The 25,281-nt window shown below is 57.3% G+C and overlaps 1 protein-coding gene across 2 annotated transcripts in view; it reads right to left on the bottom strand.

The window, feature by feature from the left end:
* Window positions 1-24,676, bottom strand: part of Fam222a (family with sequence similarity 222 member A) — a 42,236-nt gene extending 17,560 nt beyond the window's left edge. Inside the window, exon 1 of one of the 2 annotated variants that reach the window (XM_052755082.1) lies at window positions 24,569-24,676. The gene's annotated coding sequence lies outside the window, so the exon portion shown is untranslated. Of the gene's footprint in view, window positions 1-20,987; window positions 21,177-24,568 lie in introns of those variants that run through there. The other variant, XM_052755083.1, reaches the window with a different exon arrangement.
* Between the last annotated feature and the right edge of the window lie 605 nt (window positions 24,677-25,281).

The following is a 25,281-nucleotide window of genomic DNA, read 5'->3' as shown; positions in this document are numbered from 1 at the left end:
TGGCCATCTGGGTGTCCCTCACCACAGCCCTAATCACACCAAGTTGTAATTGCCAACTTCATGTCTTTCTGTCTGTCTGTGACCGTGGGTCTCTAGGGGGCGAGGGCCATGTCTTGTTTGTTTCCATCTCCCCAGGGTCTGGCCAGGAATAATCATTTCCTAAGTGATGTTGGGGAGGTGGCTCCGCAGTTAAGAGTGTGTGTTGCTCTTCAAGGGGACCCGAGTTTGGTTTCCAGCACCCAATGTCACTCCAGCTCCTGGAGGTGCACACGTGACGCACCCTCACACAGACACACACACGTGCACACACACGGCACACCCTCACATAGACATGCACACGTGCACACACAGGGCACACCCTCAGAGGGTGTGAGGGTGTGCCGTGTGTGCAGAGGGCACACCCTCACACAGACACAGCACACGTGCACACACAGGGCACACCCTCACACAGACATGGCACCTGTGCGTGCATGCATGCGCGCGCACACACACACACACACACACACACCACACCCTCACACAGACATACAAATAAAAATAAAGTAAAAATTAGGCATCCAATGAATGGCTGCACCAAACGCACTGGCTAGTGTGAGATAAAAAGCCCAGAGACATCAAGGGCCCTGCACAAGGTTACACAGCAAGCCAGGAATAGGCCTGGAGTGGGCACCTAAAACACTCATGCCTTTCCCGTGACTTTTGGCCTGCCTTCTCCTTGCCCAGCCCCACCCCATCTGCAGATGGTGGGTCCCTCAACCGTCCGGCACATAATCATCACCGTCCGGCCCCGCCGGGGACCATCTGGAGTGCCACACTCTCTGCAAATCGGACTGTTTATAAGCTCAAGGCCTTTTGTGACTTTGATAATAAAGGGGGGTGGGGTGGGGGAGGGGGAGGGGAAATGTCTCGAGCCTCAGTGATTAGAATGCTCTGGCACCATCCCTGACGTGGGGGCTGATAAGACGTCTTATCTGGGAGACACCCAAGGAAAAGGTCCCCTCCAGCAGATAACACCCCCAGCTGTCAGTGTGCCCTTTCAGAGCTGGGCTGCAGATAAGGAGCTGTGACGGGGGAAGGAGGAACTCTCGGAGCTGAGGAGAATTAAGTCTGATGCCCGAGTGGCAAACAATGAGCCCACGCTGTCTTTATTTGATTCAAAGCGTCCTCTTGGGGGTGGGAGGCTGGCCTTGTGTTACCTTGTGTCATCCATCCCTCTGTGTCTGGCTACAGGGGGCAGCGGGGAGTCCCGAGAGAGCCTGGGACGAGCAAGGTGCTGGGTACTGAGGACAGCAGCTCCTGTTTGCCTTTTGACTATGCGGAAGCCCTCCTCACGCATCCAGATCTGAAAGCATCCCGTGGTCCCTCAACCCAACTGGCAAGGTGGCCTTGGTGGCGAGAGGCTGGTTTTAGCTTCCTCTCACACAGTAGGAAATGGACACCGTGTGGGTGTGGGTGTGGGTGTGGGTATGGGTGTGGGCAATGTGTACAAGATCACAGAGATTTTTAATCGGCAGAGCCCAAGGGTGTCAGTTCCTGAACCTCAGGCCCCTCCTGTATGGCAAGTTCATCGTAGTCGGGGGAATCCTCGAAGCCCCTGGCTTCAGTCAAGCTACCACCAAGGAACAGCTGCAAGGTCCTGATTCTCCTCCGTGCCCACCAGCCCCTTGGATTCTACCCTGAGAGGGGCTGGGAAAGAACAGAGGCATGGGAAGAGGACAGAGGCTCCCTGGAGACCAACCCACACATTCTATAACCATTCAACAGAACACAGCGTGTGCCCCGTGCAGCAGGTGGGACCCTGCCCTCCTCCACTCACTCAGGCAGTAACACTTGGGAGCACCTTTTGGGGGGCCACCCCTATGCCACATACGTAAGCATGACCTGTCACAAAGGCCCCAGGAGACCACTCACTCAGAACTGCTCTCCCCGGCTAAGTCCAGTGTAAGTTGAAAAGAGATTGTCAGGGGTGGAGGGATGGCTCAGAGGTTAAGAGCACTGACTGCTCTTCCAGAGGTCCTGAGTTCAATTCCCAGCGCCCACATGGTGGCTCACAACCATCTGTAATGAGATCTGGTGCCCTCTTCTGTGTACATAATAAATAAATAAATCTTTAAAAGAAGAAAAAGAAAAAAAGAGATTGTCCCAGCCTCTTCCTCTGCCTCGGTAGGGAAAGATGCCCTTGTGGGCAGCCTGTCCCTGGAGTAAGGCTGAATGTGGAGAAACGCTTGGCCTCCGGGGAAGGTTGCGACTCCACGAAGGCCACAGCCTGTGCGGCTTCCAGCCTCCATCTTTGCCTTTATCTAGAACTGCCTAGGCAGATCTCTGCAGCTCCGCTCAGGGCCAAATACAGGCTGCGGCCTGGAGAGGAAGGTCATAGGAGACCTAACAGGGTGAGGAGTTCAGAGGAGAAAGGCGGCCACGGGGAGCTAGGGTGGCAGCGGCCAGGAAAGGACGAGGCCCTGGGGCCCGGAGTGACTCAGGGTGCACAGTACCCCTGAGTCTCCTTCCCTGGCTGGAACTTCATGGGAATTAGCCAGTGTGGATGTGAGAGCACGCCACCCTTTGATTTGTCAAAAAAAAAAATCCATAGCCCCAGCTATATGTAAGACCCGAGGAGAGATGCAGTTCCCATCCCTGAAGGAGCCAGAACCCAGAGTGAAGAATCTGGGGAGCCCGGGGGTTCCCACAGGGTCTGCTCCACCCTTGGTTGTCAGAGACATCTCCCTTCTCCTCACATTGTCCTGACCACACAGCCGCCTCCGGACACAGGAGGAGCCCTGCGGTGTTGAGAAGCCCAGACCCAGGAAGAAGATGATGCACCAAGTTGGTGGCATTGGGGTCAAAGCCTAGCTGTGCGGCTCTGGGAGAACACTACCCCCCCCCCCCCACTGCAAGTCACAAAATGCCAGCCAGCCCATTGCAGAGAGGTTGCCCAGAGTCCCCAGGCTGCACAGAACCCCACAGGGGCCCCTCTCCGCCTCCCTCTCCCCTTGCTGTGCCTCCCTGCCTGACCCCCTCGGCCGGCCCCCCCCCCCCCCCCCCCCCCGTCTTACTCTGGGTCTCTCTTCCCATCAGTCTCTCTTCGAGGCAGCCCGAGCAGAAGCCCACCCCACCTCCTTCCTGCTGCTTCCTCCCCCACCCCGGGTTCCCAGAGCCCAAGGCCTTCCAGGGGACCCTGTTAATAATTAAATGTTAATCTAAAAAGCAATTTGAGCTGCGGCTGGGCAGATCTGGTTAGAGATTACATTAGCATGGAGGAGGCCAGGGTAATTTTCCTTAACCCTTCTCTCGATCTCTCTAGCCGGGGAATCTTCAAGTCACGGGGCGGGTGCCGCTGATTAAACAGGCCCAGGGTTGGGCTATGGATAAGGGGACCTGTAAAAAATGATTATTTCCCGCTGCAGTTTGGGCTGGCACAAGAAGGGGATTTTCATTCTTAAGGGTGGGGGTGGGGAGCACTGCCCCTTCAACAGGAGCCTCATCACCTGCCAGGATTACTATCCCCACCCCACAGGCCAGAGGCGCCTAGGATGCCCAGCTCCACCTGCTCTTGCCTAGCCCAACACCTCTCCGTTCAGAGTTTTCGTGCCGTTTCTAGCTTCGTGCCTGGGAAAGGCACCGGAGCCATCGACGCCGGCAGTTCTGGGCCAAAGGGGAAAACCAAAACCAAAGTGGCGATCTCGGAATCTGGAGGTCGGCAGAGCGCTTGGGTGGCGGGCCTCTGTGCTGACTGGTTTTATGTCAACCTGACACAAGCCGGAGTCACTTGGGAAGAGAGGATCTCAACTAAGCAAATGTCTCCACCGGACATTTGGCCTGTAGGCAAAGTTGGCCGTGCATTTTCTTTCTTTCTTTTTTTTTTTTGGTTTTTTCAAGACAGGGTTTCTCTGTGTAGCTTTGCGCCTCTCCTGGAACTCACTCGGTAGCCCAGGCTGGCCTCGAACTCACAGAGATCCACCTGGCTCTGCCTCCCGAGTGCTGGGATTAAAGGCGTGCGCCACCACCGCCCGGTGCCGTGCATTTTCTTAACCACTGATGGAGGTGGAAGGGTCTGGCCCACGGTGGGTGGGGCCACCCCTGGGCTGGTGGTCCTGGGGTGTAGAACGAAGCAAGCTGAGCAAACCGTGAGGAGTGAGCGAGCGAGGAAGGACCATTCCTGCCTGGGCTCTGCTTCAGTCCCTGCACTGACTTCCTTCAGCAGTGGAGTGTGACCTGAGAGATGTAAGATGAAATAAACCCTTTCCTCCCCACAGTGCTTTGGGTCATGGCATCTTACCACAGCCACAGGAATGCCAAGACAGCTTCTCCCGTCACAGGCCTCTCCCCTACACGCTCTGGCCCCAGTTCTGCACTTGCTGGTCCTTGTCAGCCCTTCCTTCTGGTAGAATACTCTTTTTGTTTGTTTTGTTTTTCAAGACAGGGTGTCTCTGTATAACAGCCCTGGCTATCCTGAACTTGCTCTGTAGACCAGGTTGGCCTCAAACTCACAGAGATCCGCCTGCCTCTGCCTCCCGAGTGCTGAGATGGAAGGCGTGCGCCACCACCACCCGGCAATGTTCTTTATGATGCTTCTTGACCTTCACTTGAAGCCCAGATTCCATTGGGGCTTTGAAGATGTCCAGGGTGCAGGAGATACATGACACAGTATGACAGGTGGCTCCTAATGCAGATTCCAAACCTTTCTGCGTGGGTCACCGGGGCCTGCACACAATAGGTCCCCAGGAAAACATCTCCAGAGGGGAGAATGGACAAGATGTGGATCTTAGCAAGCGTCTCGCCCTGAGGCAGGGCAGAGGCTGCAGGCCAGAGCCCTGTCAGCACCACGGTCAGCTCCCAGAACAAGGTCCCAGGAAAGGGGTGGGGCCAACTCTGGGAGGGCAACGATGCCTGGAGCCTTGGGAACCATCTGTGCCTGCCTTTCTCCGAGCTGCCAACTTCTGGGAAGATCATATGAAGCCCCTACTGTGTGCCAAGTCCTGTGCTAACGCTGAGCCGTCAGGGGTCTGAAGAGGTAGGAAGCTCAGAGGGACAGTAAGGCAGGGAAACAGGGGGTCACCATGATGGGGTCATCCAACTCAGTCTGGGGGCGCCAAGAGGAAGGCCACCCAACAATCTCATAAGGTGACGTGACGGTACTGTGTCCTGAGCTGTGAGACCAGGGACTTGAGTTCTCTGTCCCTGAACTAAGTCGTAGCTTCACGTCTGAACTTAATTTGAACCTCAATTTCTTCATCAGACTGGCAAAATTATTCCGAGGGTAGAGGCAGTCACCATGCCTGAATTTGAGTTTGACCCTGGAAACCCACAGGGGAAAAAAAAAGTTGCTTGTGGTGGCAATTATCTGTAATCCCAGGACTCTATTTTGGGGGGGGGGGGGTTGAGACAAAGTTTCTCTGTGTAGCCCTGGCTGTCCTGAAACTCGCTCTGTAGACCAGGCTGTCCTCGAACTCAGAGATCCACCAGCTTCTGCCTCCTGAGCGCTGGGATTGAAGACGTGCACCACGGTTAACCCCAGCACTCTTACAGTGAGAAGGAAGATGGAGACTCGGGGAACATCTTGGAAGCTCCTGGACCCTGACAAGCCTGAGGTGTGCAGCAAAAACAAGGGTAACCAACCCTGCTTGGACAAGGTGGAAGGCAGGAACAGACTCCCCAAAGTGGTCCTCTGGCCTCCACACATGTGCACAGCCCCAGCCCCAGGTGCGCACGCGCACACACACAGACTACAAATTTCTAAACATTCCTTCCCATACGTAAGATGTACAGCTATGCACCAGGTCCAGTGAGCTACCTCAAGTGACAGCAACTGTAACCGACTCAACAGCAAGTAGCAAACAGTGAGTAAAGAGGACAGGGATGATCCCAAGGGACGAACACGAAGAGCCGAGACCTCGGGAGGTCTCCGGCTGCCACAGCACACACCTTGATGGCGGTGGGGGTGGGCACTAAAAGCGCCTAGTGTGTGTGAAGCCAGCCAGGCCCTACCCTCAGGAGGTCTGCTCCAGACAAGAAGTATAAACTCAGCACAGAAACGGACTTGAAGGTATAGGGCTGAGAGCTCACTGTGAAGGTTCAAAGGCGCGCGCACACGCGCGCACACACACACACACACGCACACACACACACACACGCGCACACACACACACACACACACACACACACACCCCCCAGCGCAGTGACAGAGGAGCGGTCATGACCACTGTCAGGTCACAGCTGATCCTCTCCCAGAGCCAAGTAGGTGAGTGGGGCTCACACTGTGGGGGGGGGGGGCTCTTCCAGTCAGAAGCAGGGGCTAGTGCTGATGGACCAGGTCCTAGCTAAGAAGACTTGCAGATCCCCTCCCCAGTTCTGACATTCTGAAACACTCTTCTACAGTACCACATCCCAAGGTGGGAAGTGTGGGGTCCTCCTTGTTACATCCCAGCGAAGGTTGCGAGAAGCCAGGAGTTGATAAGAACTGTGGGTGTGTCTGTGTGTTCTCTGTTGGCTCAGCACGTCACCGACATCACCACATTTAGCCCACTCTACCACAGGCACCATTGCTTTACACCCAAGGAAGCAGCGTGGAAGGGGCTGGAGCGGGATTCCTAGCGGTCAGGTGATGGAGAAAACAGAAGAGGTCCAGGGATGGGTGGGCCTCGGCCAGGGGACCCCGGGATTTATACAGAGTTGAGAGGAGGCAGGCTGGCTGGAATGGTCCTAACGTGTTTGGAAGACAGAGAGACGAGTGGTGGCAGGAGAGAAGCCATGTGGCAGGGGACTAGGATGAAGACGCTGCCCCATGGCAGTACCGATGCTAGGTTGGCAGCACCGATGCTAGGTTGGCAGCATGAACGGGGGAGCTTGTGAGCCTCGGGGAGCCACATGCGTGGTCCAGTCTCCAGCTTTCAACCTCTGCTGTGGAGCCAGGGGTGTCTGACACCCCAATTCCTGAAAAGCCCCACATCCATGCCACCCAGTCACAGGGTACCACAGTTTCCAAAGAACCCAGCACAAGAGCTGGAGCTCCTGGTTCAAATTTCAGCTCAGCTGGGAGGCTGTTTTCCTTGGCGTTCGTGGGAGGGAGGTGTATTTTTCTTCTACGTGCTTTCCGGAGCTTAACGTCTCTGCCTTGGACAAGCGTCACTTGTGTTCTGTTAGTTTTCAGAATGTTTGGGACGGGGTTTCAATCTCTGGCTGTCGGGAGACAGGAGACTCAGGGTAAATCAGTCATGGGACAGGCAGCAGCTGCTGATGGGGCGGAAGGGCTGGATGGGGGACAGACAGACAGACAGACAGGACCAGAAGCTCTGACACCAGAGGCAGAGAAAGCATTCAGCTTTTAAGGGCCAGCACAAGTGCCAGCAGGTCCCAGCCGCGACCCTTCTGCCACAGACTTGGCTCTGCGAGAGCCAAGGCCCCGCAGCTGCCACACTGCTCCTCACCCTGAGGGTCCAGGCCAAGCTTTCCACCTACCACCCATCCCCCACCCCCACTGACTTCTAGGTATTTCTAGTATCTTCCTCGGGACAGCCGACACCGCCTTGTTAACCGCCTGGCCACGATGGCTTGCTTTCTGATCCGCTAGACAGCTTTTACATTTCCGGTTCTGTCTCTCTGCACAGCGCTGTCCAACAGACCTAGGCAAGCTCCTTTTGTAAGCATAACTTCTCTATAGCCAAGAGGAGTTCAATTTAGCAATGTACCCCGCTTGATCCAACAGGTTCACGGCGAGACCTTAAGACACTGACGAGGCATGCCACGGTCCTTTCTGCACTAAGCCTTTGAAGTCTAGAGGAGACGGACTGGGCAGCCACCTGTGGACAGCACTCCATGTCCACCTGTCCCCAGCCTGTCCCTACCACCATGTTCTGCATGGTGGCAGTCCATGGCCAGCGCACTTCTTTTTTTCCTGCCTCAGCTCCAACATCTTCTTCTCCATGAAGGCCTCCTTAGCCACCGTCCACTGGGCCACAAGCCCCTCGCCACCCTTCCTTAGTGATGCCCTGTGGCACTCTCGGATCAATCTCTCGCTTCATGGCTAGGGCTCTGTGCTGCCAGAGCGCAGACTCCACTGTGCACACGCTGTAGCACACAGTAGGTATTGGAGGATGGAGGAGAGAATGAGTGTGAAGGGGTGAGCCAGGGACCCCTTGGCTGCCTACGTTATTTCACATTCTATTGAGTGGTGAGAGGCAGGAGGCTAAGGTGTGGGTGTGTGGGGTGTGTGTGTGTATGTGTGTGGTGTGTGTGTGTGTGTGTGTGTGTGTGTGTGTGTGTGTGTGTGTATGTGTGTGGTGTGTGTGTGTGTGTGTGTGTGTGTGTGTGTGTGTGTGTGTGTGTGTGTGTGTGTGTGTGTGTGTGTGTGTGTGTGTGTGTACATGCATGCATGCGGGGATGTGTGTGCACACGTGTGCATGTCCACACATACACATACCCCTCCCCACACATGCCGTGTGGAACCGAGGGTGGGCCCCCTTTCAAAATCAGTCTGCATGGGAAAATGGCCATGACAAGCACAAAGCCAAGATTGAATCAGCCATGGGCCGACTGCCGGGTGACAGTTACAAATGATCTGATGTGGGAAAGACGGGATCAGATGTATGCAGAACAAGGGCCACCCGGCGCCTGCACATGCCAGACAACAAGCTGCTTGCGGGGGCAGGTGGCTCCCCAGAGCCCGGGCTCAGCATGCGGCCCAGTGAGCTCAGGACAGGCTGAGCAGAGCCGGCACTTCCTAGGACCAGGCCCTGGACGTTGTCACGGCCCCACACCCTCCACTGAGCCTGCCTGCCCAGGTCAGCCATACTGGACACGTCTCAAACACTCTATCCCCGGGCAGACCCTCCCTCAAATGGCACCAAGCGTTTAGCTCGGGGCCTTGAGATGGTGGCTGCTGCCAGCATCTATCAAACTTGACACTTCCAAATACCCAAAGTAGAATGTTGCTTTTATAACAGGGAAGGGGTAGTTTACAGCCCCGTCCCTCTATCTTCCCTCACAACTTGAGGAGTAGGCTACCTGCCACCATTTCCAACTCTACATTGACCCTTGGGACAGGCCTCTCCCTTGAAAGGAGGCAGGGCTTCCAGACCCATGTTTTCAGTTACCTGATACAGAATGTCACCTCACTGAGACCACTACCCAAAGTACTCTGTGAAGCTAGATCCAGAGAGGCTGTGTGGCTTCTGCAGAGGCGCCCAGCAGTGATACAGTGGGGCCTCGAGTCAGGCAGGCAGGTCTTAAAGTCCACAGGAATGTCTGGGCTTTTATATGCCAATTCTCAGAGGGTTCTTTCCTATGTGGCTGGGCTGAGCCGGCTTATCTGGCTTTTGGGGTCTCCCCCACCCCCACCTGACCACATAGTTCATCATCTCAACCTATCAAACTCCGGCACAGTGGGCCGAACCCCGCCCCCCAAGGCAGGTGGGGCAGGCAGAGGTGGAGGGCTTCCTCCTGGGCTCACTGTCCTTGGGGCTGAAAACCAAGTAGTGTCCCAACCTGAGTTCCAGAGGCTGTAGGGCTGGGGAGCTCCTGAAGGAGGGGGGGGGGTCCCCTTGCTTCCTCTAGTGGCAGCTAGGCAGAGGACTCATCCCTCAGGCCTCCCATCCCCAGAAGGGCAAGCTACAGAGGCTGTGGAAGGAAAGGGATTCGTCCAAGGTCGCCTGGTGGGCCTGAACTTGAATCCATGCCTACTGGACTCTGAAGCCACCGGAAGGGGGCTAAGGGGGAGCTTGAGCCTGAAGGTAGGCACTGGCCCCGACTGGGGTGGGCACTGGGCTACTTTCTCTGGCCACTGTCTTGGCCCTGCTTAGCTGCCATGATGTGGGTCAAGAGGCTGAAGCCCATGGGGCCATCTAAGGCCAGTGAACTTGTCCTCCACACCCCCAGCACCATCATGGTGTCCTACTGACCCAATTTCTATTTCCACCAAGCACCACTCCCGTCTGTCCCGGCAGGTTCGGCTCCAGGAAGCAAAAAACAGCTCTTCAGCTAAAGTGTGAACCCCAAACTGACGTCTAACCCATCTCTGCCACTCCACTCACCAGCAGGGCTGTCCTTAGCCACGGAGTCCCTTGCTGCCTCAGTGTCCCCTTCTAAACTGTGACATCAGAAACCACACCTGCTTCTCTCCGTGGCTGCAGTGAAGGGCTAGGCTGGGTGACACCGGCTGAGGAGAGCACTCCCATGTCACTCGCTCGCTCTTGGCGGAGTCAGGGATCTGTCCATGGTGGCCCCGCAGCAGCGGGGAGGGCCGGGGACTCAGTCCTCAACTCCGAGAGAGAGGGGAGGGGGCTCCACAGGGCACATTCACCAAACCTTTTCTAAGCACCCGCATGCACCAGACTGCAAGACCCACAGAAGACAAGGCTCACGCCAGCAACCTGAACCTCGGGCCCTGGGATTTCAGGGGAGCCGGGAGAGCACTATGCAGCTTCCTGGGAAGGAGGGCCTGACTGGACTTCTGAACACTCCAGGGTCAGGGGAGCCCAGCAGGGGCGGGTGCACCTAGTGAGCCAGGAGAGCTCAGCAAACCACAGCAGATGGCGAAGCACCACAGGGGAAGGGTCCAGGAGTGAAACTTCAGCCCTCGGCCTCCCACTCCATCCTCCTAACCTCACTGGAGCGGGGACTGCTACTATCCCGGTGTTCTAGGAGGAGAGACCGAGGCACAGTCACATGTAAGCCTTGAAATTGTAAATCCCCTGCCTCAACCTTCTGAGAGTCAGAAGGTACAGTTACAGCTAGACAAAGGGTCTGAAGTCCTTCTAAGCATCAGGAAAGCATGGGGCAGAGGGAGGCTGTGTGGGCGATGTGTAAGGAAGGACACAGGCTAGAGACCCAGGGGTCCTCACCTGCAGACCGGAGAGCGGGCGTGCTAAAGGGCAACTGGGATTCCCACTCAGCCTGGAGCTTTCCCATTGGCCAGTTGTGGCAGGCTCGGGCAGGACCACTCATCTCTCCCTGCTCTGGTCACCCCATCTCTAGAAAGGTGTTCATAACAGACCTACCTACCTTACAGACCCAGGAGAAGAAATTTGGTACACAATAAATACTACTCATTGATTAAGAAAACAAAAAACTAAAAACCACATGCCTTTAATCCCAGCACTCGGGAGGCAGAGACAGGCGGATCTCTGTGAGTTCGAGGCCAGCCTGGACTACCAAGTGAGTTCCAGGAAAAGGCGCAAAGCTACACAGAGAAACCCTGTCTCGAAAAACAAAAAAAAAAAGTAAAGGGTTGTAGGTCTGGCTTAGTAGTTGAGCATTTGCCTCATGTGGTCTTGGGTTCGATACCCAGCACTTTAAAGATAAAATAAACCAAGAGCTGATAGCCTAAGCCCATGCCCAGCCAGTGTGGGGATGATGTGGTCACTGGGCCAGCTCCTGTCTCGGTCCAGGTAGGTGCCAGGAAGAGGGGCGGCGGCGGCGGCACATCTCAGCCTTGCCAGGGCACATGCTGGCACGCGCGTGTGTGCTCGCGCTTCTGTGTGTGTTGCTGCTGCTGCTGCAGCTTCTATGCAAACATGTTAATTTGTTTTCATTTTGTGTTTTTTTTTCCTTCGCAGGATAATTGGGTGAGTTTGAAGTCTTGGCGAGGCTGCTGATTATAGCTGTTTGGGTGGTGCCCTCACGGGGCTTGGGCCCTGCCTCCTGCCTCTGGTGGAGCAGACGCAGTGGGGGGTGTTCTCTCGGGGGCGTTTGGGGGGGACCCGGGGTGGGTTCTGCGGGCTGGAGGGCTGACCCGGGACCTCTGACATGCTCCCCACCCAGACAACATGGCATCGCTAGAGCGTGCGCGTCTGCCTGCACACAGTTTCTCTTTGTGCTGCCGACTGCATGCAATTAAAAAAAAAAAAAAGAAAGGAAAAGAAATGCGGCTGCTTTGGCAGTGCATGCCTGCCATTCTAGCATTTGGAGGCTGAGGTAGGAGGACTCCAGGAGGTCCGGCACAACCTTGGCTACCTACGGAGCGAGTTCGAGGCTACAGTGAGACTCCTCCGAAACAAAACCCAGAAAATGAACTTTTTCACTCATCTCTTGGTCATCAGGACCAAACCAACCTGACAGCTCACCTTTCTGAGGTCAAGTGGCAGCTGTTCTGTTGGGAGGTGGGTGCCTGTGTTTTCCACTCTGGAGAGGGGTGTAGCTTTGGGAACGGATGGTCTGAGGCTCAGATCTGGGTTCCTCTCAAAGCCCAGGTGACCTTAGCCATTTTCCAGATTTCTGAGTCTTCTCTTACCTGAGACCCCCACCTACCTAGCCTTGGGATTCAAAGACCATGGCTGGATATGACAAGCATCGGAGGGCCTCAGAGACCAAGCTGAAACTGGGGCTCTCTGCCCTGTGGGCATCCTGCACTTGACCCCATCTTTGGACTCACAGGGTCCAAGCTAAGGCTGGGGCTCTCTGCCCTGTGGGCATCCTGCACTTGACCCCATCTTTGGACTCACAGCATTGGCGCTGTTTGTGTCTGCCCACCCTTTAGTCAGGGACCAGTGTCGGAGGCTGGGTCATCTTTGGCTCTCATCCTCTACGTCAAACCGTACATAAAAACCACTGTATCAAGCTGTAATGTTTGACTACTCTATCTCATCGGGGTTCATAAGGGCCTGGCCCCATGGGGGCACACAGTAGGCCCACAGCAAATGAGGTGATTGGCGGTGGAGGCTCCGGATTATGTGGTGGTGGTGGTGGTGGTGGTGGTGATGATGGTGGTGGTAGTGGTGGTGGTGGTGGCGGCAGTGTGAGATGACAGACTTCCGGCTGGTCCTGGGGGTGGTGGGCAAACCTCTGAGAAGGGCTTGGCCTCTTCATCACATGGGGTGGCAGCTGGCAGCACCCCTCCCCCACGGAGAACCACAACAAAGGGTCCTCTATTTCTCTCTGAGCATTTGTTCCTGGCCAGGCTGGGCCACACCACCCTCTCCCCGCTCTGCTGGCCGCCCAGCCGGCTGAGCAGACACAAAGGCCAGTGTGTCCCTGTGGAGCCGGCCTGGGCCCCAGAAGACCCTGCGCACAGAGAGCGCATGAGGCTCAGAAGGGTCCTGGGAGGGTGCGCGGGTGCGTGGCGGTGAGGCTCCCCACCCAGGTGCAATGGGGAGGGGACAGAGGACAGGAAGGGGTCTCGGATTCGAGGTCCAGCTTCTGCACCTCCTAGTCACATAACCCTGGGGGGGACTGAACCTCGCTTCGCTTCCCCTCTGTAGAGAGGGGCCGAGGACAGTGACATGTCCAGCCACCTGGGATGTCACGAGTTTGGGGCATTGTTCCACTTGAGGGATAGAAGGTAGGCAGGCGCCTCACAAGCATAAGCATCCATGTGCATCTCTTCAGTTTTACTCGGGAAGTTGATGAGTAAACCGAGGAACCCCCCCCTACCCCACCCCACCCCCGTCCTATCCAGCAAAGTCCCAAGCTGATGGCGCTGACCCTGAGCCAGGCTCTGAGGCCCTGTCTAGGTGGTGGTGTGACAGCAGCTGCTGGGTATTAAGCACCTACTGTATACAGGGACGGGAGCTACCTCATCTCCTCCCAACCCCACCGCTGCTCTGGAAGGGCGGTAACAGGATGGCACCATGGTCAGAGACTGGAACCCACCAACCAGGGCTCAAAAGCCTTACTCTCCCTGTACAGAAGAGGATGTTCACCCTCAGAGGGTCTACAGTAACATGCGAAAAGAGACTCATGACATCTCCAGGTCCAGCAAGCCTGACATCTTTTTTGTTTGTTTGTTTGTTTGTTTTTTGAGACATGGTTTCTCTATGTAACAGTCCCAACTGTCCTGGAACTTGTTTTGTAGACCAGGCTGGCCTCGAACTCACAGAGATCCACCTGCCTCTGCCTCCCGAATGCTGGGATTAAAGGCATGTGCCACCACCGCCCAGCAAGCCCGACATTTCAACCAAGGGGATATTCCCCTAAAGGCCCAGGGTAGGAACTGAAACCCACTGGTCATGTCCTGGTGCCTGGCTATATAGGAGGCAGGAAACCATTCCAGGAGCTACACTAGGCTTTGTAGGCTGCCATTCCACCACAGACCTTGGAAACAGTCTTTAGCAGGTTTTTATTTTCTTATTTCACTCCTTAGACTCTGAGGACCGGAGTCCTAGAAAACCTGCAGCCTGCAGAGGGTGGGGCCAGAGATCTGGGCTTCTCACTCGACCACTCATTGTCCATGCTGACACCCCCCACCCCACCCCACCCCCCGCCGGACCCTTGACCCTTCCACACAACATCTCCCTGTCCCCCTCCTACCCGCCTGAGCTGGGGCAGCCAAGTGAACAGCGGAGCACCAAGTAATTAAGACGACGCACCATCCGGGTGCCTGGGAACACTGTGGAGTTTCCCTTTTATGTTTATAGCAATTGTATGAAAATGTGCGACACGGAGCGGCACCAGCTGACAAACGAGAGACGAGGCAGACAGGATTCCGGGCCGGCTTTTTTCTGGGCCTGATTGGCATTAATTGTGAGCGTTTACAAAGCACAACTCGGCGCCTGACACTTGCTTCAAGCGAACGTTTCCTTCTAATAGTTTTAATGATTACATCGGGAGCTGGTGATCACCACGGGGTGCGGGGGGGAGGCTGCCTGGTGCCTGACTTCCCGGCTACCTGCTGCAGGAGGGCTGTGCCAAAGGGCCAGGGTTGGGCACAGGACCGAACCCCAGTGTGGGCCTCGCTGCTGGCACCTATGGTGGTTGCCAGTTTAAAATGCTGAACAGGAAACACTGGGGAGCCCCGGGGTGGGGGTGGGGTGAGCAGAGAGGGGACACCGGTCTGGCTTTGGCTGGAGGCCCTTGGTTCCTCATGGACTAGGAAGGACCCTACAATGGCTGGTCGCAGTTTTCTTACTGTGTGACTTTGGCTAAATCTCTTCTGAGCTCTGGACTTGGTCCTCTTACCTGTCAAGAGGGGTAAGGATTCAGACATCTCTGGCCTGTCTCCAGATGCATGACCCTGGAGAACCCTCTATCTCTCAGTCTGTTTCCCTTACCTGAAACGGACTTAAAGTGATTTCTAGACCCTAGGAAAAGGGGGGCATGGGGAAACCCCGAATTCCTGACAAACCAAGACCTTATACTGCTTCCTCCCTGGAGAAAAGGCTGCAAATCCCAGACTGACTCACTAGCCCTCTCATTCACACTCTAGCCCGCTCACTCACACTCTAGCCCGCTCACTCACACTCTAGCCCGCTCACTCACACTCTAGCCCGCTCACTCACACGCTAGCCCGCTCACTCACACGCTAGTCCGCTCACTCACACTCTAGCCCGCTCACTCACACGCTAGTCCGCTCACTCACACTCTAGCCCGCTCACTCACACGCTAGTCCGCTCACTCACATGCTAGCCCGCTCACTCACACTCTAGACTGCTCACTCACTCACTTGCTCACGTCCACTCACTCAGGCCCTCACCCGAGTGCTCGCGTACTCAGATGCTCACAGACCCACGCGTGCGCTCGCTCACTCACTCACGTGCTCACTCCCTCATGTGTGCGCCTGCTTGTTCGTGCAATCACGTGCTCAGGTACTCACTCGTGAATTCCCAGAGCCATCAAACGCCCGATTAGGAGCCTGGGAAGGCATCAGGGGACAGGGCTAAGAGCCTCTGAAGGGCCTCCTTGACAGGGCCCAGAGCCTCGCGATCAAGGGACATGACAGTTCTAAACGTACTTCACGTGTAGAGCTCTGCCATCCTTATCTCCAATCTACAGCAGAAGAAACTGAGGCACAGACAAGGAGAGACAGACTAGAGTCAGTCTGGGAAATAATCCTGGACAGACGGCGTCAGAGGCAAATCCTCTCAGAAGCTGCCGAGCACAGCCCCTCGAGCCCTGGGGGGGCTCCCCCAATTGCCCTTCTGTCTTGGCAAGGACTCAAATGCACAGCCAGGCAGGGCATCAGGGCAAGGGGCATCGGGGACACGGCAATCGGTGATGCCGTCAGCCCCACGTCCAGGGTTCCACTTCCTAGAAACCCGACACTCTCTCATACATGGCTACACGCTAAGTCCGGCCAGAGGTCATGGGAAGCCCCGCCAGGTATATGAGAAGGGTACCCATGGCACATGCAGAGGCCCAGAGATGTGAGAGAATCCAGCGGGGTTGGGAGCAGCTGGCTGAGCCCTGCTGGCCTTGCCAGGTTCACCCTGAAGAGTGTTCCCAAGATGAACCCCAATTTCCGTGCTGGCTTTAGCCAAAAACCTCTCACAATATTTTTCAGTTAGTTTGGGATGGCAGTGGGGAGAGAGAGAGGAAAAAAAAAAAAGAAAAGAAAAGAAAAAGAAAAAAGAGGGAATTTTTTTTTCCCTTTTGCATATGGTGGCACAGATGGGCCCATGATCCGTAAAAACTGTCTGCAATTAAACTCCCACTTTGCATGGCTGGATTTTGTCAGTCGTCTGAACCATGAGTGGAGGGCTCCACACTGACAGACAGGAGCGGTGGGGGGTGGGGTGGGGGGTGAGGCAAGATTCCTCAGGATGGGCAGCAGCCCAGGGACCTCGGATGGGGACCTGATGGATGGCTGGGTGGATAGGGAGTGACAGGGGACACATATCAGCTCTTTCTCTAGGTAGCCCATGGCGTTTACCAGGACAGCCAGAGAGCTGGGTGGGGCCTCGGCTAGGACTGGGTGGCAGGACTGCAGGTGAGGTGGAGAGGGAGGCTAATCACGGTCAGGCCCTGCCAGAAACCGGGTCTGAGGCCTGCAACGGGGGCGGGAGGGTAGGTGCCCCCGCCGCAGCCCGCCACGATGGGGGTTCCTTAACCGCAGTCCAATTTGCAGGTGCAGGGCCAAGGAGCCAGAGCCTGGAGCCCGGTTGGCAGGAGGGGATGGAAAACGGTGCCAGGAAGAGCTGCCAAAGGCCAGAACCGACGCACTCTGGTCCCCGGAGGAATGAGTCCAGCCTCCACTTAGGGGAAGCAGGTAGGGAAACCAAGGCGCGTGCCAAGACGCTCTCAAGGATCTGAGCCGGCTCTGCCAAACTAATGGGTTTTGCATGGGTCAGACTCTTCCCACGGGCTTCCTCCTGCTACCCCTGGGCTCCTAGAGCGGGTCGACGCCGGCTCCAGCTGCTGCCCTGGGATGCTCCGTTGTTTGGGTTAACGAATGCCTCATTTGGCGTTGGGACATCCTGAGATCACTAATAATTGTCCCATGATGGAAGAAATAAGGCCCTGCTGGACCTTTCCCTGCCCGCTCCACGCTGGGAGAGAAAAGTCATAAAAACAGCTTGCTATCTCAGCTACTGAGGCTCCGACTGGATGTCACTGCTAATTGGGTATCACACCCTTGTCTTGTTCTCTCAGAAGCTAAATCAAGGAAGCGCCACTGCCGCGGACTAATTATATCTCCGGCCTGCAGCTTGTCTCTCCCTTTATTGAGTTAAAAAATGGTCACGAACCTTCATCTTTCATCCCCCGCCCCCCGCCCCCCCCCCCCAGTGCCGGGCCCACACTGTCCTCCGGGCGAAGCTGCTCAGGTGCACACTGTGCAGTGGAAGGTCGAGGAGAGGCCCCCAAGACAAGGCAGGGCTGTGGAGGGCTGAGAAGGCCCCTGCCCCGGGTACCTGCTTAGCCTCCTCCCTCCCCGGCCACTCCCATGCCAGGCCTGGGTATTCCAGCTTTAATGGAGAGGGGGACTCTGGGCTCGCTCCACCTAGCAGCTGGATCCCCTGGGTGCTGGTGGCAGGGGGAGCATTTCTGCCCTGTAAGCACGCATGCATTCATTCAACCTACCTGGATGTCTACCTACTGTGTACTAGGCACTCTTGTCTACAGCTTCTAGTAGCCCGGAAGCAGGTAGTATCAAGCACAGCACCCTCATTAGTAGAGGTACTAGATACTGAGATGGTACCTCATGGCTCCTCTGCTCAAAGCTGCCTCCACCAAATGTCAAGGCCAGCATGTAGCTCCTTCCAGTCCCCTCCCAGTCATATCCTGAGGGCCCTTTCACCTAAACAGTCCCACCCACCTGTCACGCTGTCCCTGCCACACTGCCTCTCAGTCCTTCAGGCTTCAGAACACATGGCAGCTTGTTCAGGAGGCTGTCACATCTGCCTGGCACTCCTGGGCTGTGGCCTTTGGGTCCCAGGTTTGAAGTGTGTCAAGCTATACTGCTTAACAGTGCTGAACTTCAGCCTTCTCATCTTTGAAATGGGCCGAACTCTTCCTAGAGGTATAGAGAGGCGTGTGGGTGCCCTGTGGGGTGATGAATGAGAGGGTGTCTGGGAAGAACTCGGTAAGCACTAACTGTAGAGAAATTCCAGGCTACAGGTGCTTTGGAACTTGTATGGCGGGTAGTAACTGACCCCCACACTTAAATAGTTCTGAAACAACCCCTAGACTCAAAGAAGGCCCCTCACCATCTCCAGGTATGATCCCCTGGCCCTCTGAACCACAGACGGCAGAGGGACCCCTGAGCTCATTACGGCCAGGCCGTGTTTTAGCTCATAGGCCCTAGTGACTGATTGGCGCTGGATGCCCAGAGCGCTGGAAGGAGCCCAAGGTCAGGAAAAGAACGAGGCAGAGGAAGAGGGCAGCGACTGATTGGCAATGTCTGCCAAGGGCACCCTGGCAGAAGGGGAGCCGGGCCTGCCACAGGACTGACCATCCTTGACATTTTAAGGGATGCGCTTGCCTCTGGGTTGAGCTAGGGGGCAACTTGCTCAAGGTTGTGCAGAATGTGGAGAGCTGGCTAGTCAAAAGTAGGCCCCTGGGCTCCTGCTCGGGCATCTCCCTAGGACAGCCTGCCCGGTCCTGCCCTCTACAGAAGAGGACCCTGCTCACCTGCCATGTGGCCCTGGCTAGAGACTTCCCCTTCACTACAATGAGCCTCACTTCTTCACTTAAACAACAGGGATAAAACTGCCCTTGGCGGGACAATAGGAGCCTTAAATAAGGATTCCAAAGGTCATGGCAGGAAGCTGGGTCTAGCACACAGCAGATGTCAACGGTGATTCTTATGACAGAGGAGTTGAAAGGGGGAAGGACCATGCTGGGCGGTGGTGGCGCACGCCTTTAATCCCAGCACTTAGGAGGCAGAGCCAGGTGGATCTCTGTGAGTTCGAGGCCAGTCTGGTCTACAGAGCGAGATCCAGGACAGGCTCCAAAGCTACAGAGAAACTCTGTCTCGAAAAACCAAAGAAAAAGGGGGGGGGGGGGGGGCGGACCAGAAAGCAACAGGACCTTCCCCTCCAGGGAGCCCTCCCTGCTCTAAGTTTCTACCTGAGTGCCCACATGCTTTGAGAGAGCTGAGGCCTGCAGGGACCGGGGCCATCTCACCCCCTGGCTCGCTGGCACAACAGCCACACACAGTGAATCCCTCTATTGTGGCAGTCAGCCCAATCCAGCCTCTCCCTCAGCGCTCACCACCTTGTGTCCAGTGCCAGGAGCGGAGAAGCCCTCTGGCTGGGCAGCAATGGGCATTCCTGTTCACCGCCCACCAGCTCGCATTTCAGCCAGACCTCACAGCCTTCCTCTCAGGTGGACTCTGGGCCCACCTGACAGATGAGGAGCCTGTGGTCACACAGATGGCGAGGGTGTATGGGCCTGGAGAAGCTGCTATGTCTGCCTCCAGATCAGTGCCAAACTAGGCCTTGGCTCTGCCAGACGGCTGGACGGCCGGAGCCAGAAGTGAATCTTGAAGCAGACAGCTGATGGCGGGACTCTTTCCTCCCAGGGAGGCCCCTCTCCCTACAGACCCTGGGTCATTAAGTTCTGTGTCTACACGTCTTAGAGCCTGGTCACAGCCAACGCCTCTGGCCTCACCTCCTGACCTCCCAGGCCATTGTCCCCCGGGCCTCTATACAATAACAAGATCTCCTGGGTGGGCGGGGGGGTGGGGGGGGGGGCGGGCAAACAGCTGCTAGAGCTGGGGCAATGGCTTGATCTGGACAGCTGAGGTGACTGGGCAGGACCTGAGCGAGTGTCCTGGACACACAAAATTTTCCCACCCACAGCCCATAGGGGAACTGCCATTGCCAATAAACAACCAGGAAACTGATCTGGATGGGAACACACATACCCAATGAGGAGAGAGACTAGGGTTCCACCCCAGACAGGCCTAAAGACCCAAGGCCCCTGCTGAGCTCCCCAGTCCCTAGGCCATGATGAAGTCCCTCCTCCCTTGGACCACATGGGACCCTTGGCTTGGACACTGAGATGATTCCCTCCCCCGCAACACCCTTATGAGTTTCTCTCTCCTTGACCCACTCTCCCCTCCCGTAAGCTGTCCTTTTCGGACCACGCTAAGGGTACTCCCTCTGCCAGCTTGACACCCCCACGCATCCTGGGTTGGGCAGATTCTCCGCCCCTCTGTCAGGAAGCCCTCTCTGAGCAGCTGCAGCCTTTCCCTCGTGGGGATCCCTCCACCCTTGCGCCTACCCAAAATATCTGAAGGCCTCTTCTCCCAGAGGCCCCAGCAACAGTGGGCACACCAGGAGTCCCTCATCAAGACCGAGACTGTGTGTCTATGCAAGTCCAATCACCCCTCCTCACTGCCCATGTCCCCACCCCCACCCTGACTACAGGAATCCACCGCCCTCCATCACCCGCCACTCCCTGGCTCTGTGACCACGGGCACGAACTCATCCTCTCTGTGTCCCCCCCAGTGAAAGAGATTAGGGGACCTGAGAGGGACTGAGATATCTATGGGTCATCTGGCTCCTCAGGGGCCTCTATTTCCCCATCTCTGAAATGGCACTAACTCCACTAGGGACCGATAGGAGCGCCCCACCAGCCACCGGCTCCGCTTGCCTTTTGTTTGAGGCTCGCAGTAGGCCCCCAGCTGTTTCTCAACTAAGCAATCAGTGGTCCAGGTGGAAAGAATGCACACACATACCCCCCCTCTCCACGCGCCCCCCCCCACAGCCTCCACCCCTTCGCAGAATCCCTCTCCCCACCCCCAGCCCGGGCAGACTAAAATAGTCATTAAGCAGGTTTCAAAAGATGTCAGTAGCTTATAATTATAGTCGACATCCTTCTGAGATAAAAGTGATTACCTTGGATGCAAATCGCTTAGCAACCAATCAGGGCGGCGGGCGGCGCCCGCGGAGGTGACCGGCCGGCAGCGCAGCCCTCCTCCCTCGGCCGGCCGCACCGCACAGGCGGCGAGGAAGCGCACAATAGCTCTTGACACGCAAATGGGTTAACACAATAAAGGCGGCTCCGGCCGGTGCTGGGGGAGAGCAGCAATTCCCGGCCCGCGGGAGGTAATAAAGCGGCCCTTTTGTGCGCGCCTCCTCGTTCTCACCCCCGCCCAGCCCCAAGGAATCGCTGCCTGATTGAATTACGGTTCATGAATACGAGCTGCTTGCCTGCTTCCTCTGGCTGGGGAGGGTTGGCAAAGCACAGTGGGCAGGCGGGAGGGAGGTTGGGGGAGGACACCCTGGCCAGGCCCCAGAGCCCCCTGGCACTCAGATGGGAGCCACGTGTGCTCAGCACCATGCGGGCTCACCACGTGGGGGCCCCCTTGCTGAGGTGCTGGAAGGGTAGGGGACCCCAAGCCCAGAGCTGGGTCTTCTGCTTTGGGCTCCAAGACCCTGGGAGAGCTGGAGATTACGCTCATAACAGGTATACACTACATTTATCGAACGCTTACTGTATGCCGTGGCCTGCAGTAGCCCTGGCGGAATGCCCACCACGCCCCTGGGAAGTGGGTGCCGCTTGTAGCTCTTCACAGATGAGGAAACCAAGCCTCAGAGGGTCAAAGCCACGCAGCGGGGTCACACAGCCAGTCGGTCCCAGACCCAACCGTCCCAGAGGCTGGTTCTCTGCCGTAAGCCTCTCTGGGAAGCTTCAGGTTTCTTATCACAGACATCAAGCAACTAGGCAGGGCCTAGACCTAGTCTAGCTGCGAGGCTCCAAAGATCAGGTCACTGGAGACTCGTGAAACGACCGGGCACGGCGAGGAGGGAACCTTAAGTGGAGGCTGCCCCACCGGAGACTCCAGGATACAAGCCACATCCGGGCCACCCTGCCCCAGTCAACCCTCAGATAGCTCTGAACCACTCACTCCTCTGGGACAGCCCGGACTGCTCTTCTATATGTCCCTTTGGGGACTCATGTCCCATCTTCTTCACATATTGCGCCCCCCCCCCCCCCCCCCCCCCCGCTGCTGGGCCAGGAGCTCCACCCATTAAAATGCACCCAGTCTTGAGCCTGCCACCAGCAGAGCCTGCCAGCTCTGGGTGGCTGAGGTCCCTGGGTGACCCAGGGCCATCACAGGCCCCTCTAAGCAAGCCCAGGGGGCCGAGCAGAGGACACACGGGAGCTGGCTTCTTGACTATCTCTGCCAGGTGGGCTTCAGGCTACACATTCCTCCTCCTCGTCCTCCCAGGGCTACAGAAAGGGGCCCAGCCCAGCAGGTGAGGGCCACAGGCTGAGGTCACAAGGCCTGGCAGAAGTTGCCACTGTGCTCGACTGGTCTCTCACCCAGGAACCCATCCCAGGGCAGGGGTGCCTCCCCTTGTGCCAGTGTGTGTGTGAGGTTGGGAAGGTCCTGCTGCAGATTCTAAAAGCCAGGGCCACTGAGGTCCTGGCTGAGCACCTACAAAAAGACCATCCCTTCCTTGGCTCGAGCCTCGGGTCTCTCATCCGCAAAATGGGTCACGGCGGCACAGGGCCACCCCAAGCAGCAGCTGAGATGCTGCAAAATGCCTGGCACTCTGGGAGACGCTGGGTAAACTGGCAACTCCCCCTGCTTGTCGTCTGGCGCTCGCTGCCAAGCCCGGGGAGCCGCCGACGGAAGGGAACAGAAGGAGTTACCCAACCCGACAGCCTTTCCCTCCGCCTTGGCTGAGGGAGTGTAAATACTCCACAGAGGGCCTCCAACCGCCTGTGTGTGTGTCTCTGGCGCGCACTCCAAGTTTGTTTCTAAACTGGGAAGTGTCGAGAGGCCGCGCAAACAGCCCTGTGCCCGCAGCCTCCCCCCCCCCCGCCCCTCCCCACCCCCCAATCTGCTGTTCTAGTGCTGTCCCCGGAAGCTTGTGTTTAAGGAAACTGTTTCAGCTGGAAATACCACCGCCACAGCAAACCCCCAAAGCAGCCCTCCTGGTGGTGTTTATTGACCTGTTAGAAGAAAATCCCGGGAGGAGGAGGAGGAGGAGGAGGAGGAGGAGGAGGATGGGAAATGCTGTCTGTACTGAGAAACCGGGGCCGGCTTCTCAGAATGCCCGCTGCTCATTCCTCCTCACTCTCACCTGTCCCCTCACCGTGGGAGCCATGAGGCCAGGTTCCCCCACCGTTCCTAGGAATTCGACTGTGGATGTTTCACCTGTATCTAATCCTGGCAGTCATTGCTGGGCTGGGCATAGACGTGGCCCAGGAGTTCTCGGGGCTCTGCACTGTACAGGGCTGCTGTGAGCCTGTGGTGGGGAGAGGGGGTTCTCGCCGTCCCCACCCATCCCCCCCTCCCCCGGCCCTGGCAGAGATGGACACATTCAGACCTTGGCTCCGACTGGCCCTGCATTTGCTTAATAAGCATCCATCACACCGCTTGTCAAAATCATCTTAAACACCGGAAGGAGAGTGGCTTAGGCAGGGAGTTCCAAGCTGGGCCAGGGCCCCTCACCTTGGGGTTGAACAGCAGGGGGTGGGGGGTTCCCTGGACAGACACACAGACCAGGAAGGTCGCAGCTCCTCTCTCTCTGGCTGGGAGCAGCACACTCCCATTCTCAAGAGAAGCAGCCCTGCTTTTCTGTGGGGACCCCGGGAACTTCGGTTGCTGGCTGGGTAACATGGTGGGGGTCACGGGGGCCTCCTTTAGAGCATCCTGCTTACAAGTGGGAGGCTGCTCTTCAGGGAGCTGGGGGCTCCCAGGAGACGCAGGGGAGAGTCCGGAACACCTGTCCTTAGGGGCAGGAAGCCTCGGCGGCGGCGGGGACAGCTGGCACTGGCTCCCTCCCCCACCTCAAGTGGTGACTGGGGATTTAGGTCATAAGATTGCAGCGGAGAGGATGGGAGGCGATGGCCTTCACCTCCTATTACCACCCGAGGGCACCCGGCTCTGGCCATTCTGGCTCTGGGTTCAAGGCCAGCTGCGCTGTGGCCACAATCCTCTGACATCAGAGGTCAGGCAGTGATGTCACATGCAGCCCGCTGGGACATGCCGTCTTGGTGAGTTATTTGTTAACAATAGAGACACACATGTCTTGCCTCAGAGGACACGATCCTCAGACAGAAGTTTTGGGACTCCACACCTCTGGCCCTTCAAGGTCTCAAAGGTTGCTTTGGAGACCCTCCATGCTGGCTCACCCTGGATGTTCCCCCAATCAATCCCTACAAACTACAAGAGTTCCCCGGGAAATTTCCAGGGGGCAGAGCCACCTTTGTTAGCTCCATGGGTGGGGTGACCTTCCCTCTCTGGCATCTGCCGAGGCCCAGCAGAATACCCACCAGGGGTCCCCACCCTCCACTCCAGCCTGTCCATATAAGTTATGTGGGCAGGACAGGGGCTGACAAGAAGCCCTGCTGCTTCTGGGCGCTCCACAACCTAGGGCCCCCTTGAGGGCCGGTCCAGATTGCCCGGTTGCCAGAGGCTGCTCCCAGCTCCAATCCCAAAATCCCGAGCCCCGCAACTCACTGTGTCAGCCAGGCAGGCGAAGGGCACCAAGTCTCAGAGGCCACGACGCTCCAATCTGCGGGTCGCGGCCATGCAGGGGTGGGTGATAAAGATTGCCCGAGGAAGGCCCTCCCCCCCGCTTGGGGGGGCCGATGCTTTTCTTCGGCTGGGAAGGGGAGCTGTCGGTGAGGGCGATCCCTACGCCCGAAAGCGCCGTCCGAAGTCGGGGAAGGGGGTTCCTCTGCTTCAGCACCGGTCACGTCCGCCCGGGACCCCGGCCGCTCGCGCGCTCAGGCGGTGCATCCTCGCCGGAGACTGTGCTCCATGCGTCCGGCGGGAGGCGCTGCGCCTCCCTTCAGGGCCCGGCTCACCGCGGCAGCTCTGCCCGCGCCTCTCCCAGGGCGCCCTCTCCGTCCGCTCTGGGAGGCCGGCGGCCGCGGCCCCTCTCGCCAGCCCCAGCTGCAGCCTGTCTTTGTTGCTTCCTCTCGCTTGCCCGCCCGCCCTCTGCTTGCAGCTCCCGGGTTTGCCCGGGGGGTGAAGAGTCCGTCTCCTCGGAGGATTGCACGCACCTGCAGCGGCCCCGGTTCCTCGCCCGGCGTGCACCGGCCCCCGCAGGTTGCAGAGAGCAGCGCCGAGAACGCACCGGCCCCTCCTCCTCCTCTTCCTCCTCCTCCTCCTGCTGCTGCTGCTGCTGCTGCTCCGAGCCCCGGGTGTGGGGGGAGGGGAAGCCGGCG

The sequence above is a fragment of the Peromyscus californicus genome, unplaced genomic scaffold, assembly GCF_007827085.1.
Source record: "Peromyscus californicus insignis strain IS unplaced genomic scaffold, ASM782708v3 Scaffold_2__1_contigs__length_46816999, whole genome shotgun sequence".
NCBI lineage: Eukaryota > Metazoa > Chordata > Mammalia > Rodentia > Cricetidae > Peromyscus > Peromyscus californicus.
Note: the sequence above shows the minus strand (reverse complement) of the source record. Positions and strands in the feature narration are given on the sequence as shown.